The sequence below is a fragment of the Mastomys coucha genome, unplaced genomic scaffold, assembly GCF_008632895.1.
Source record: "Mastomys coucha isolate ucsf_1 unplaced genomic scaffold, UCSF_Mcou_1 pScaffold12, whole genome shotgun sequence".
NCBI classification, from domain to species: Eukaryota; Metazoa; Chordata; class Mammalia; order Rodentia; family Muridae; genus Mastomys; species Mastomys coucha.
The window spans coordinates 88833766-88850078 of record NW_022196894.1 but is presented as its reverse complement, the minus strand read 5'-3'; the positions used below and the strand labels follow the sequence as shown (position 1 = coordinate 88850078).

Sequence of the window (16313 nt, the reverse complement as noted above, 5' to 3'; positions counted from 1 at the left end):
CTGCTGTGAAAATCCTATGTAGAGGTTTATCTGTGACATTTCAAGAGAGCCCGAAGCAAGAGAAAACCTGACTGTAAAAGACCAGAGTCAAGAATCAGCTCCTGAGCCGGGCGGTGGTGGCGCACGCCTTTAATTCTAGCATTTGGGAGGCAGAGGAAGGTGGATTTCTGAGTTCAAGGCCAGCCTGGTCTACAAAGTGAGCTCTAGGACAGCCAGGGTTATACAGAGAAACCCTGTCTCGAAAATCCAAAAAAAAAAAAAAAAAAAAAAAAAAAAAAAAGAATCAGCTCCTGAAACTTGTCCTCTGACATTTACACTAATGCTATGGCATAGCTGCAGCACATAGTCACACTCAAACACACAGACATATACTAGATAATATGTATGAAGATGTCTCAAGCTTTTTTATTACTAAATTTCTACCCTTTTCCTAGTGTGTATTCAATTTTCTTGTTAAAAAGAGAATAATTAAGTAGTATGTTTTGTTATTGTCTCAGGGAGAATATCTTCAGGAAGAGGATGAATGGTTTTGACTGTTGTCGCCTTGTTTGTACCATTCCTGAAAGTTGTTTTCCAAAACTTAAAGAAAGAAGCTGCCAGCCAACTTGAAGATCACTTCATGTATGTCGGAACGGTGGTGAAAACTTGATTCTCAGAAGACATCAAATGCTCACCAAGGCCTTGTGGAATCTACTAGAAGCTCCTGTCAAGGCAACCATTTTACTACCCATGAGCTTTCCTCTGAGAAAAGGAAAGGCTCCTCTGTTCCCAACACCCAGGGTGGCCTGAGGCAGGAATTGGCATTTGAGTGAAGGGTTTGTTACTTGACAGTGGATACATGAGGTAAGCGGTTGGTTAGGGGGACTGGCTGGTGGAAGGAAGAGAAACGCTAGGGACTTCCGGCTGGCAGACACCGAAGAACAGAGCAGAACAGGGGAGCCTTGAATGACAGGCCAAGGGGGTGGGTGGGACTATTTGAGGCTCTCTGTCCTGAGAAGTACTGTTCAGTTCACCGGAGAGCAGCCTTCATGTTGGGTAGAATGCTTGCATTTGCGGAGACTCAAACTTTCCGAGAAAGATGGGGGAATAGACCAGCTTGCACTCTAGAAGCATTAGCCTTCTAGCCTGCCCATCAGGGAATAAAAAAATCCCCACAGGGATGAGACTCCTGGGCCACAGGTTTATTTTGAAAAAACAACATTGTGCTATCCTGAGCCTGTTTATGTGGCTGAAATGACATTGCACAATCCAGTCTGCTTTTGTGATATAAATACATGTGCTTTGTCTAAAGAAGCTATTGCCCCTAGACCCACTGGGAGCCTGGGGTGGCCTCGTGGGACTTACCCATCTGGCAGCTTAAGTGACAGGGGATGGGATCAGAGAGAGGTAATGAGTGTTTCCTGAATATGCCATAGATTAGCAGTGAGTGAGTGGTGCTGATCTCAGGAAGCCCAGAGAGAAGATTGGGGGCCATGTTGGTTTAAAATCTATAAACCCAGGCTGTGGCTTTTAGACTTTGTCTCTGAAACAGTTTCATAAGTCTCTGAGTGAGCCAGGAAGGTAGACCAGTTCCCAGCTGAGAGACAGGTGAGTGAGAAAGTAGAAAATCAGGACTGATATCCTTGCTGCCCCTCCCTGCCCTCATTTTCTTCTCTTTTTACTTAAACAGCTAAAATAATCAGAGTGCTTTAATGTGAGAGGGAAGAGTACCATCAAATATCGCCTGTGTTGGGGCTCGGGTGCCCTCTGCCCCACCGGGGTACTCCAGAGCAATTCCCCAATACGCTCCAAATGGAGAAAGAAGTTTGACGCTCATCCATTGGATGGTGTTGAAGTCATTCTGGGCTTGCTTTGCAAGACAAACAAACAAGCATCTTAGCAAGTCTCATGATTTTCCTATCTCGTCATGAAAGGAGCCTTCTGGAATGACTTCAGGATGTGGGACAACTGTGAATTCTAAGAGTCTGTGAATTCAGATCCAAGACTGACTTGGTGAATTCATTTCAGTCTTGAGAGGCAGAAATTAAAGGCAGGTTTAAGTGTTGAAGACACAGCCTGAGTTTATAGCGTATCAACAGGAGGAGTTTTGTCCCCAGGAGGCGAATGAGAACAGCAGAGTGTTTTCTATTATTGTTTGTCTTCATTACCTCTGCTCACATAACTGTTCCTATCTTTCTATTTGGTCATCAGTGCGTCTCTGTATGCATAAGACAAACATGGCTTAGAAGCCGGTGTTTCCGGCCCAGGTCTGCTTGCTCACGTGTAGTATGAATCAGGAGCCAAGGACCTCAAATGCTATGGACATGGGGAAGGGGCAAGGGGAAGAGCGTGGAGAAGTGCAGACTGCGCCCTCGGGGGCTTTTCTGCTCCATAGACATTGCCCCTGCCATGCAGAACCTATGGAGAAGTGCAGACTGCGCCCTCGGGGGCTTTTCTGCTCCATAGACATTGCCCCTGCCATGCAGAACCTAGTTTCTGTGGCATAGCTTCTCATTTTGCCAGAGAACCTCGATATCTGAATTTTCAGGTAGTTTCCCAATGATCACATGTAGCCAGTAAATTTATTTAAAACCAACAGCATTCCCCTCAAGCTGCCTACACCCTGCAAGCTAACCCCTGAGGAAGGGGAGGTGGGGACAGAGCAGTGTTTCTCAGCCTGTGTGTTGTGACCCCCCTCCACAGAGATCGAAGATTATCTGAAAACACAGATATTTAATTAAAATTCATAACAGTAGCAAAATTATAGTTACAAAGTAGCAACGAAAATAATTTTATTGTTGGGGGGGGGTCACCACAACACAAGGAACTGTATTAGAGGGTTGAAGCAGCTGAAAGGTTGAGAATTGCTATGGTAGAGTGTCTTAGAAGTATGTCTTTGAAATTAAACATTCATGAACTTGTCGACCCACACTTTCACAACCACTCTCAAGGACTGTGCATTTTTAAAGCTCTATTTAAGCCAGAACTCCACCCCAAACAGAACCTCTTTGGGAGTAAGAGACTATATGTATCTGATTTGTTTAAATTATTTTTATTTTGATAAAATATCCATAATGTGAAACTTACTATCTTTTTAAATTTTTTCTTTGCTTTATTAATTCCATCTATTGCTGAGATTTTTGGTTGCTATTCTTTAAAGAGAGAAAGCTGCCAAAAAAGAAGAAATTTTTTGGTGTACGCAATCCTTGTATGGTGATTACTCTTAAATTTTAATTATTTTTATAGTTCTTTTTAGTTTTCAAAAACCATACTTTCTGAGTATACAATTTACATATGAAATACTACTGTAATCAAAAGCTTTGTCTTAAACAGAGGCATAAGCAGGACATTTTAATGTTATAAAACCCCTCCCCAGAATTAAAAAAATTAAATCCCCATTTAAAATGAGTCACTGTTACAAACGTGTTCAGTGACTGGTCAGGGCACTAATGGTCAATGGACTTAAGAAGAAACCCAATTTTCACAATCACTGACATAAGGAATGGCATTGCAGGTACATTTGGAAGGCAGACCTGACTTTGACTGCTTCAATGGTTTCTCGGATTGCCTTATTATAAATTTTGCAGAACCTTACATTGCCACCATTGTCTGAATGGACATCTCAGTGGCATGGAGAAGATGCAGATGGCAGAGTCACCACCATCCACCTCAATAGTCTCACCTCACAGCACTGATGCTATTTATGGTCAGGGAACAGCTCCTCCCTTCCTTGCTTCCTTGCCCCCAGCTCCCAGCAGGCACTGCTCTGCTGGCTGTCTATAGATCTCTCTGCTCTGGCTCTCTCATACAAATAGAAACACACAGTGTGTGTCAGTGTCTTTCCTCTACTCACTGGAGGTCCTTAAGGCTCTTCTCTACTAGAGCATGTAACAACATTCTCTTCAGTTTTAAGCCTGATCAACACTCCATTATAATCACATACAGTGAGCTGTCCCAACTCTGACCTCTAGGAACAGAGCTACCATGGACTTGGAGCCACACATATGTCAGTCTATGCTTTCAATTTTGACAGCCCCTGTTTGTAAGGACCTATAGTTAGAGGTGAACATTTAGTGTGGTCCTTCACTCTAGTTCAGCTGGCAGAAAGAGAACTAATGGAGGGGACTGATTAACTTATCAGATCAAGGAGATGGAAGAACTGGTCTTAAAGGGAACAGAGACAAATCAAATCTTGCCTCTAGAAAAGTCTATTTTGGACTCTAGCATAACCATCACCACCAGATACCAGTTGCTGCCCCACCTGGAGTGTCTGTCTCACTGGACTGTGGTTTGGATAAACTGACACCACCCATGGCAAGTGCTCACCTCCACACCACTGACCACTTGAGTCTGCTGTGGCACATAGAGGAAAAGTATCCTCATATCAATGCTGTGCTGGCCAGGACACCAACTTTGCAGACACTACACTGGTTTCCGAAATGCCGAAATATTTGTTACCAATTGAAGCATTGTTTTTCTCTCAGAGAGCATTTTCCCAGCATGCCCCTGGCTGAGGTATCTAATATGTCAAGGAAATAAAAGGTTGCCTGTGCAGATTATACTGAATGGAGTTGAGAGAGGGAGAGAGAGAAAGAGAGAGGGGGGAGAAAGAAGAAGAAAAGAAGAAGAAGAAGAGGAGGAGGAGGAGGAGGAGGGGGAGGAGGAGGAAGAGGAGGAAGAAAGAGGAGGGAGGGATGGAGGAAAAAGGGAGAAAAAGAGAGAGAGAATACTTGCATGAAGAAAATGCATTTCTACAATGGCATAGAGAACTTAGGGAGAGCTGGCCAGGACTCTTCAAGCTACACGTGTAATTCTAAATTTTTATTCATGGACATACTAAATGATAAAAGAAATGGGTAAAATTAATTTTAGTAATACATTGTATCTGTCATCTATTACATACACACACATATAATAGATACATATATTACATAATATCAAAATTATTAATGAGAGAACATGTATTTCACACCTACAGCACACTCAGGTGGATGGGCTATATCCTAAGTGTTTCCTAGTACCAGTGTTATTGGCACCATACTGGACAATGGAGGATTATAATATCTGAAGAATGGCTTAGGATGAACTTCAGATCATCCTCTTATTGTCGGTTGTGAACAGCATATATTGCTTTCCTCTCCTATTGACATGGAAAAATCACAAATCCAAATGTTAAATAAAATGGAACCAGGACAGCTAAGATCCTGTCTTGTAGGTGTAGATATTGCTGAATATGCTCCTGAAAATGTGAACAGAGATCTTTGTGGGGAGGAGAGGAAAGGAGGGATTGGAGAGATGGCTTAGCGGGAAAGAGCACTGGCTGCTCATTCCCAGGACCCATATACTGTCTCATAACTGTAACTCCAGCTCTAAGAAATCTGATACCCTTTTCTGACCTCTGTGGGCACCAGGCACACATGTGGTGGCAAAACCACCATCACATAACATGAAAATGAGTAAATCAAAGAACAGATACTCAGATTCTGTTGAGAGGTAGATCCCAGGTGCCGGGATGCTCTAGTCCTTCACACTTGATGCTCAGTGTCTGCATGTAACCTAGCAACATTCTTCATGCACCATGAGCCATCTCTAGGTAACCTGTAAGGTCTAACCCCTAAAAGTTATGGGTCTACTTGTGATGCTGTGTTGCTTGTGAATAGTGAGAAAGGTATGTGTGTTTGACACAGATTCAACCAAGGCATCCTATATCTGGATTTGATTGAATCTATGAATATAGGACCTATGAATATGGAGGGCTGATTGTACTTAATTAACTACATCTATACGAAGGTGAGGAAGAGGCTAAACAATGGTAAGTGTTAGCAGGGGCCTTCCACAGTACCAAAATTATACACCATTTCTGTTTATTTTTCTTATATTTGTTTTGAAATGGTCTAACTTATTTACAATAAGTAAAATTAATCCTTTTAAATGTTCAAACAATAATGAAAGCATTTCTTTAAAAAAAATAGCCGGTATTAGTGGCCAGGGCTATAACTCAGTTTGTATAGTGCTTTTGCAATGTGCGTTCAACCTGCAACTGCATCAGCCATGTGTGGTGGTGCATGCTAGGAGTAGAGACAGGAGGACCAGTTCACCATCCCTGGGGTACATGAGACCCTGTCTCAAAAGATAAAATTAAATTAAATTAAAAAGCCATCTTTGGAACTTCCCTGTTTCCTTCAGCAACAGAACCAAAAACCAGCAGCCAGCCCTCAAAGCCCAGCAACAAGCTGCCTGCCTGTGAGGCTGAGGAGGACGGGGCCAGGCCCCAGCTTGTGACATTTCGCAATCACTGAGAATCCTACAAGGTGCTTGACCTACAATGTCCAGGTATATTTATATATCCTTATAAGTTCTTTGAAGATTATAAGTATTTAATGTAAACCTAAGATGAAGCCACAGAAGGGCTTAGTGGGCCGAGGTGCTTGCTGCCAAGCTGAGTGGGTTCCACAAGAACTCACGCAGTGCAAGGAGAGAACTGACTCCAGCAAGCTGTCCTCTGCCTCTACATGCATGCTCTAGCCTACATACCCTACACACACACACACACACACACACACACACACACACACACACACACACACAGTGAATGTAAAAATCAAAATGAAATAACAACAACAACAACAAAAAAACCCGAAACTTTTTCAAACAAGCTTATAAACATCTTTGCTTGAAAAGGGCACAAAACGGTTCCAGGAGGCAGCAGCTCAGCTTCTGTGTTGTTGCTAGATTCTTACACCAAGCATGTCCAGCTGTTGTTAGTTTTTTATTTGTTTATTTTTATTATTTTTAGGAGTATGTATCTCTGCATGGGTGTATGCACCTGAGTGCAGGTGCCATCAGAGAGCAGGGGTGTCAGATCCTCTGGAGCTGGAATTTGGTGATTGTGAGCCTAAATTACTGATGTGGATGCTGGAACTCGAACTCAGGTCCTCCAGAAGAACATCATGTGCTGTTAAACATGGAGCCATCTCTCCAGCCCAGGTAGGCCTTTTTAAAAGTCCATCAAAAGCTATTTTCACAGGGTAGTTTAAAAATCTGAGCAGAGCAATGGACACATCCCAGAAACTTTCAGATGATGCCCCCACTTTGTACTGACCCTTTGTTCCCCATCTGGGTCACACATCTCCCTGAGATCAAGGATTAAGGACAGAGTAAATGGTAGCAGAGCCACTGTTGGAGGAAAACAAAACTCTCTTATTTCACCCAACCTAGGTGGTGTAGGGCCAGCTTTCACTATTCACTACATCTAAATTTCAAGTGTATAACCTCCCAGACTCACAGTGCTTCCCATCACAGGCATTCAGGCCCAGGTGATCCCTCACCGGCTAGGAATGGAGGGAAGAGGAAAGAGGAAAGAATTTAATGACCCCTCCAATAAATAACAGATATCTGGTACTCAATAGCAGTTCCCTGGAAATGTTCGATGGCAGTGGGAGCCTCTGTTGCCTCCAGAATGGAGCTTTTAAAGAGAAGTATGCAAAGAAAATAACTGGGCCTCAAGAAGGTCCTCTAGGTGTATCTCCTAAAGAAAGAGCTGAATGTGAGGGGACCTGGCTCCCTTGACAGAGGACTGCTACACTGTAGCCTATGCTATGCTGATGAGTGGAAGAGCTTGCTGCCAGCACATCCGTAGTAACAGTGTTCTGGAAGCTCTAATTTGCCAGCTAAACGCCCTCTCTTTACAGAGGAGACTGCTAAGCATGAAGCTATGCATTGTTGGCAAGGGTGGGGTAGGGATTTGAAATCAGGCTTCCATAGCCGCATTGGGCACCAGATTGCAAGGACAATATCTGCTGGTATCTGAAATTAACCAGGACCTCATTTTTATGTCTGAGCTATTTGTAGCCTCCAGAAATCCAGTTCTACATAGCCAAAGTTGGAAAGGATCAGTGGGAAGGCAGTGGCCTCATGGGTGACTTGGCAATGGCCGTGGTAAACTGGGAAGGCAGGTTTGGGGGGCTTGCCTTCAGTTAAGTCCATGTAGGAGTCTTGGAACGATGGCTCAGCTATTAAGTGCACTGACTGCTCGTCCAGAGGTCCTGAGTTCAATTCCCAGCAACCACATGGTGGCTCACAGCCACCTGTAATAGGATCCCATGCATTCTTCTGGTGTGTATCTGAAGACAGCTACAGTGTACTTTATAAACAAATCTTTAAAAACAAAAACAAAAAATACCTTCTTGCTTTAAAAAAAAAGTTTTGTAATATATTTCTTTGCTTCGCTTATTTCTACCTTCTCTTCCTCCTCTACTAGATTTGGTTGTTTTAAATAAATTATAAAATATATAATAAAATAAAAATAAAAACTGTGGTCTGCATGCAGTGTGGGTACATGTATGTGCAGGATGTATGGGCACATAGCTAAAAGTCGGGGGACTGGGTGTCTTCTGCTATTGTTGTTCACTGTTGTTGACTGTATTTCCTTGAGATAAGGTTTCACTTAGCCTGAGGCCTGTTGTTGGCTAGGTTTGGTAGGTGGTGAGCTCTCAGCATCTGCCTGTCCCACCAGTTACAACAATGCATGTCCGGGCCTTACTTTTGGAGGATGTTGGGGATCTGCATTCAGATCCTTGTGTTTGAAGAGCAAGCATTTTTACACACGGAGCCGTCTCTCAGCCCCCAGTAATCTAATACTCCCATGTTGAAGTTCTTCCTTCTTCTTGCTTCCTTTACCTTTTCATCCTGGTAAGTTATTTCTCTGTCTGTGATTCAACTCAAAGACGAGTGTGTGTGTGTGTGTGTGTGTGTGTGTGTGTGTGTGTGTGTGTGCGTGTGTCCAGGTTTATTGGGAAGCCGCTCTCAGGCAGGGCAGATGAATTCATTTATCCCAAGTTAGGAAAGAAGGGAGACAGAGGGGGAGGGGAAAAGAGAAAGAGAGAAAAAGTACGCACAGAGAGAGGAAGAGAGAGGGGGAGGAAGAGGGAGAAAGAAGGAGAGGGACAGGAGTTTAATGACACCTCCAAAATGTCTGGATTGTATACAGAAAAGCCTCTGGGGGAAGGGCAGCCCAGCCCCTGGTCTGGAAAGCTCAGGGTAAGGACTGAGGGATGCTGGGAGAACATGGAGGCCAGGTCTACTCCAAGGTCTAAAAAGTTTTCCTTCTCTCCTTTGTTCTGAGGAGGAGTCCATGTTGAGTTCCACTCACTGAGGTTCCATGACCACATCCCTGCCTTGAGGTATCACTGTGCCGGTGCCAAGTGTGGGACCCTCACTGATAACTGGCCAAAGGCATGGCTCTAGAGTGGGGTTGCCCAGACTCACTGGCAGGGATGAGCCGCAGCTCCCTCAGCCAGAATCCTCAGCCAGAATTCTCCTGAGCTGACTGACTCCCATTCATCCTCCATGTGCAGATGACTCAGGCAGTGATTTCAGCCACCCGCCTGGTGTTTGTGTCACTCGCCACAAACCGGTAGAGACTGTTTGGTGCTGTCCTGAGCTCTGCTGGTGGAGATGACATAGGATCAGCTTGTAGCCAAACAGATGGCTTCTGAAGAACCTATTGTTTTTGAGCCCACCCAGAGGAGAAGAAGGGGGAGGAGGGGAAGGGAGGAGGGGGACAAGGGGAGGGGAAGGAGGAGGGGGATTAGGGGGAGGACGGAAAAGAGGAGGAGGGGGCTGTCGCCATGGGGAGGAGGGGATCCTACAGTCTATCTTCATTCACCTCAGAGAAATACTTGGCTTCAGATAAGGTCATCAGGAATCCAGGAGAACAGATCAGAACCCCACATGGATTTTCTAAGAGAACCCTCAAGCAACCCAATTGGACTTTATACATGTATTTGTCTGAATGGTTTTGCTTGGTGCCCTTGGGTGTTGACATGGGCTCTACTCATGTGCAAGAAAAGATGCAAACGCAGAGTACACACTGTCCCTTAGCGACTGATCGTCACAGTGCGCAGAGCCATGCCGTTGACTCAGTTCTGTCAATCTGTGTGTTGTGACAAGCAGCTGCAACAAGCGCTGGGCTGGGTCCTGTCAGGGTTCCCACCCTGGAGAACGGATGAGTCCCCAGAGTTAAGTGACCTGTCCGAGATCCCTCAGCGGAGAGGGAGTAAGATCACCAGTGCTCAGCCATAAAGGCATGCCCAGCACAGCAAGGTGTCAGAGAGAGACAACAAGGAGGAGCATGGGAGATGGATATGGTATCCGGTGGCACTGGGACACAATCACAGGTACATGGGCAGAGAATGTGAAGTCATGTGGAAACCCACCGAGCTCTCCTACCTCTCTTTCTTGAGTACCAACTGGCTCTCCTACTGAGCACAACTTCGGGCAAACCCTCCACGGGGCGTGGGGGTGGGGCGTAGTTTGTGATTAACTACTGATGTGTCTCTATCTGCTTTACCGTATGTTAACGTGAAGACACAATGTAAAAGGCATCTTCCAGGACCATTACAGTCCCTCACACATACCATTGCCACCACCAGTAAATTCTCGGTCTATGAATACAACCCTGAGATTCCTGGATGTTTCTTCTTCTGATACAGTCAGAGGGTGCCTACTATTCCTTCTCTCAATATGCACCTCCTAGGGCTGCAGAGGAGTCTCACAGCTAACACCATTGGGAGCCAGCAGACAAAATGGCACAGTCGGGGTAGAGAAAAATATCACCCGACCAAACAGACTTCGCTGATCGTCTCCTGCTTGATGTGATTTTTAAGGATGTGGGCTGGACACATCTACTGATCTCCTGAGAGCTCAATTTTCTGTTTAGATCTTTACCTTAGGCCAGTGGCTCTTAACCTCCCTAATGCTGAGAGCCTTTAATACAGTTCCTCATGTTGTGGTGACCCCCGACCATAAAATTATTTCATTGCTACTTCATAACTGTTTGCTATTGTTGTGAATGGTAATGTGAATATTTGTGTTTTTCAATGGTCTTAGGTGATGCCTGTGAAAGGGTCATTCAACCCCCAAGAGGTGTAGTGTCCCATAGGTTGAGAACTGCCTCCCTCAGAAGCCTTTGTAGGGTCAGAAGAGCATTCAGAGAAGCAGAGAATGCATGCCCACCTTCCATTCCATTTGCATTCCAAGTCAAGATTCTTCCTCCCAGCCCAGCCCACTGAGACAGTGGGAAGTGAGACTTAAAAAGCAGAGTGACTTTCTACCCCTCAAAAATGCTAAGAAGCCAAATGACTTGAAATGACATCATGTGACCTCTGCAGAGAGGAGTGAGCACAGACCACAGGTGGCCTGCTGGGCCTTATGGGAATCTCGGTGGTCACACTGATCAGAACTTGGAGCAGTGAGAGTGGTCACAGCCAGGCCTGGGGTGGTATGGGGGATGCCACCACCTTGTCCTGAAAGCTGAGGGAAGGAAGGGAAAGGACATCCTCGGGGACAGTAACCCTTGGACTCCTCCACCAGAAATCCCTTGGTGAGCCTCAGCTATTGAGCCTTGACTCCCATTCTCTGTCCTGCTCACCCGAGGACAGAGTGAGGTGAAGCGTGTAAATGCCAAGAAGATTCTTGGCACTCAGTAAACCTAGTTGGCCCATGGGTACTGTTGGTTAACAGCAGGTGCCAGTAAGCCATTTTTACTGTTTTTATCTTCTTCCTCTGTGTCTGCTCATGGTGAGCCAGAGGCCTCCCTTCCTCCCTCCCCCTTCCTTCTTCCTGCTTTCCTCCATCTCTCTCTTTCTTTCTGAATTTGAAGACTGAAGTCTCTTCAGTCTTGCCACCTTGAAATCTCTTGGTTGTAGAATTTACGTTATCCGCATTTGCCTAGCAGCTTTGGACTAGCACTAACTAGCCTTTCTTGTGCCCTCGGGCTAAACTTCTTCCTGCGACTTGTGTGCCATTGCTTACCTGTGACTTGTGTGCCAGGTCCAGGGTCCAGGTATAGCATCAGGCACATCTGGCCTCTGTTCCTGGAGGGTTGGTTGCAGCCAGGAGTAAGATCACCTGGCAAACACCATTTGCCATGGGCCACATCTGTTTCCTGATATGGAGGAGCTTCTTGGAGAATTTTTCTCATCTTTCAGAAACACAGGGCAAGAGATGCCGTCTGTGCTGAGAAAATAGTCTCTATGTAGGTCAGCACAGTGAAAACCAGAAAGGGAGCCACTGAAGACAAGTCCTTGTGCTGTGCCCAGTGACTGTTCCCCTCTCTCCCTGCTGCTCTGGCTGCCAGCGGTCTGCTGCTTGGCTTCCTAAAGTTGCTTTCTGAAACCTCGATGACAAACAGGTACCATCAGAGCCTCTCCCAGGGCTTGCCACTCCCTGTCACTAATTTGAGTCTCCCTGGGGACCAGGAACAAGGCTGTCACAGAAAGTCCAGGTGATTTAACTGCAGCCAGGTTAGCTGGCAAGGGAGTGGCCCTGAGACTGTGTCATGGATACCACTCACTAGGCCACACCAAGGTCTGCATGGAGAGGCTGGAAAAGGTCACAGGTCAGAGATGAAGAAACTCTAGCCAGCCTAGACCTGGCAAACATAGCTTTGCCAGGCCCTGCCCTTCTCCCCATTTTGCTATCTTGCCAAAACCAGTTAGATTACACTCCTGAAGCTAGCCCCTAAGGTCTATTCCCTTATTTGGCCACTTCTTCCTCCCGAGGCTGACTACCAAGGTCCAGCTATCAAAGTATTAAAGTCCAACGATCAAAAGCCACCTTTGGCTCACCTAATTAACGTGTCCAATTAAAATTAAACACCTCATCCTAACATGGGGTTTTCTTCCTTACCTTAAAAAAACACCACTTGCCATGGGCCACATCTGTTTCCTCTCTGTCCAGAGGCAGTCCTTTATCCCTCAGGGACAAAAACCCTTGCCCCCTCTCCCTTCTTCCCTTCCCCTTCTCCCTCATCCTCTGTCTCCTGTCTTTGTCTCCTATTCCCTGCCCTTTGCCCTTCTTGGGAAAATAAATTGTTTGTGCTGAGAAGTTGGTCTTGGGGTCCTAAGCTGATTCTTTCAAGAGATAGTCCAGAGAATCAAGAACAATGTGCCCAGCCTGGGATGGGAGCGTCTCCTCTCACCTGGGTCCCCTTTTCCTCGACCACTGGGAAAAATCAAGGAAGAAACTTTTGCCTTGCCAGAAACAGGCACTGGTTCTTGACCACCTGTGACTTTAGTCAATAAAGGAGAGAGGAGGTTTGTGGGTCCTAGTGCTTGAGAGATTCTATAGGGTTCAGAGAGCAGATTGTCACACCTCAAGGCATTCTATAGGGTTGGCACTTGTATCCTTTGACCTGGGCTTGTATTCCTACTTCATCTTCTGAGGTCAATGGGGAACACTAGTGTAGAGAAGAAGGCTACCCCACTTCTACTGTTAGCCTAACCCCCCCCCCCAAGACTTCCAATGTCTTTGGCCTTGAGATCCCTGAGATGGTTATCTTGGGCTGTCATGGTATAGCAGTGTAAATCAAAGATGTTTCCAGACCAAATGGGTTAATTGCATGAGAACGGAAAGAACACCTTGATTTTCCATCAGACAGTTCAATTTTCTCCTTTGGTTAGCTTATGATGGTAGACAGGGCTGCTTTAAAAACTTTAAAAAATCTTGACACGTCTGTCCTAGTTAGCATTTCTGTGGCTACACTAAAACACTGACCAAAAGCAAAGGGCAGGTGAGGGGATGGTTTATTTGGTTTCTAGGGAAAACCAGGGCAGGAGCTCAAGGCAGGAACCTGGAGGCCATAACTGAAGCAGAAACATGGAGAAAGTGATTGCTGGCTTTCTTGACTACCTTTCTTACACAGTGCAGCCCCACCCCACCCCGCCCACAGTGGGATGGGCCTCCTATGTCAATAAACAATCAGAATGCCCACAAGCCAACTGATAGAGGCAATCCCTCGCTTGCTATTCCATCTTTGCTGAAGTGTTTGTGTATGTGTCAGTTTGACAAAAAGTCACCAGCAACCTCCATATGTTCAGTAATACTAATGTCTAACCTCAAGCAATACTTTGGTTTTCTATTTTCAAGCCTTGTATCTTGTAAAAATAAGCCCTGCCTTTCTCCTTCCCTTCTGTGCTGGGAATTGAACTCAGGGCCTGACCAGTGCTAGGCAAGAACTCTACCACTGAGCTATACTCCCAACCCTGGAATCTTTTTGAAAACAATATCAAATGGTCTCCCCACAACTACTCCATTCTGCTTATTGGAGATCAAATCCTGTTGAAGCTATTGCTTTATGAGCTTCTCCCATGAATGTGGGTAACTTTAGTGACCACTGATCGCGGAGAAGTCAGAAAGTCTACAAAGAAGCAAGAATGTGCTTGTTGAAGGATGTATACTATCCCTGTCTGCCATGGCAGGTCAGAGCTTCCACTTACTCTTTCTAACTATCACCTGTTATGTCCATAAAGTGGATATACTGTGGCTGATGAACAGTCCTTCTTCCATTTCCAAGCACAGAATGTTCTAGGATCTTGAGGAGCAAACTGCAGTTCTAATCAATGGTTTCCAGACTCACCTGTGCATATGGGCAATCAGTAAAGATTGAAAGGAAAAAAAAATTAAAAAGAGCCAACCACAAGAGGGCAGAGAGACAGCTCAGAGGTTAAGAATTTGTGCTTCTACCTTTAATCCCAGCACTTGGGAGGCAGAGGCAGGTGGATTTCTGAGTTCAAGGCCAGCCTGGTCTACAGAGTGAGTTCCAGGACAGCCAGGACTATAAAGGGAAACCCTATCTCGAAAAAAAAACAAAACAAAACAAAAAAAAGAATTTGTGTTTCACTTATAGAGTACCCAAGTTCAATTCCTAGTACCCACCTTGGGTGGCTGGTAACCACTCCAGCTTCAGGGAAATGCAACACCTCTGACCTTCGTAGACATCAGAATGTAGGTACACACACATACACATGCACACACACGTGCACACACACACACATGCACACGCGCACACACACGCACACCCACACACACATGCACACACACACGCACAAGCACATGCATGCACACACACGCGCACTCACACATGCGTGCACATGCACACTCGCACATACACGCACACACACATGCACACGCATGCACGCGCGCACACACACGCATGCACACACACATCTTCGTGGGCATCAGAATGTAGGTACACACACACACACATGCACACACACACATACATGCACACACACGCGCACACACACATGCGCACACACACACACACACACACACACACACGCGCGCACACACACATGCACATCTTCTTGGGCATTGGAATGTAGGTACACACACACACACACACACACACACACTATCTCTTTTTTTTGTTTGTTCTTTAAATCTAGAACTGAAGAGATGGCTTAGAGGTTAAGAGCACTGACCAGATTCAATTCCTAGCAACTACATGGTGGCTCCTAACTGTGTAACTCCAGTCCCAGGGGATCTCATGCTCTTTTCTTGCTCTCAAGGGCACTGTGTGCATGTGTTGTAAAGGCATATATACAGGCAAACACTCATACACATAAATAAAAAAATAAAGACTAAAAAAAAATTTTAAATAAATAATTCTAAAACAACAAAAAAATACCCAGTTAAACATAGGGGCAGAAAAACAACACAGAGGATGAAGTACTTGCTGTAAGAAGACCCTGATCTGTAGGTCAAGCACCCATAAATGCCAGGTGCGTGGCGTGGAAATCTACCTGTAACCCCAACACTCATGTAGGAGTCAAGAAGAGGTGATCCCCAGGGAAAACTAGCTGGCCAACCTAGCTGGACTGGTGAGCTCTGGGTTCATCTGAGAGACTCCACATCAATATCCAAGATGGAGGGCAACTGAGGAAGACCCTGGTGCCAACCTTTGCTCTTCATTTGTAGTCACACACACCCTCAAACACACACAAATTAAACCATATATTGCATGGGCAACATGTAAGACCTGTGGCTGAGATTCGAAACTTGAGGGAAGCACAGTCTTTTGTATGTTTGAGGTGGAGCCTCTTTGTTGGTAGAACTACTAAGTTAAACATTTCATAAAGCATGTCCCTACCTGGTGCAATTGCTTTTCCTTAGGGGAGATCACCAGTCAGTAGACATTGCTGTGCTAGGCAAATCCCATGATGCCTTTCTGCTTTTCACCTGCTCTGTTTCTGACTGCTCACCTACCTTCAACACATAAGCCAACTTTTCTGTGTGTTTTCCCTGCTCCGATTCTGTTCTCTAGGGCTGCTGGGGTTGCACACGGGGCGGGACTGGATATAGGAGCCTTTCTCTAAGCACCAAGTCACATGTTGCTTTTCTGTCTCAAAGACCCCGTCTAAGCCCTCCCTGCTTTCCTACCCCTTCAAAGTTTAGCTTAAACTGTTGCCGGAAACCAGTCCATCTGAAGTCAAGGGAGATGGGAATTCAACACGTTCTCCTGCTAAGAAGATAGAACTATGGAGAGTTCA

General features: G+C 45.5%; 1 pseudogene; it reads right to left on the bottom strand.

The window, feature by feature from the left end:
- Positions 1 to 1348, bottom strand: part of LOC116083783 — a 2320-nt pseudogene extending 972 nt beyond the window's left edge.
- Positions 1349 to 16313: the final 14965 nt, after the last annotated feature.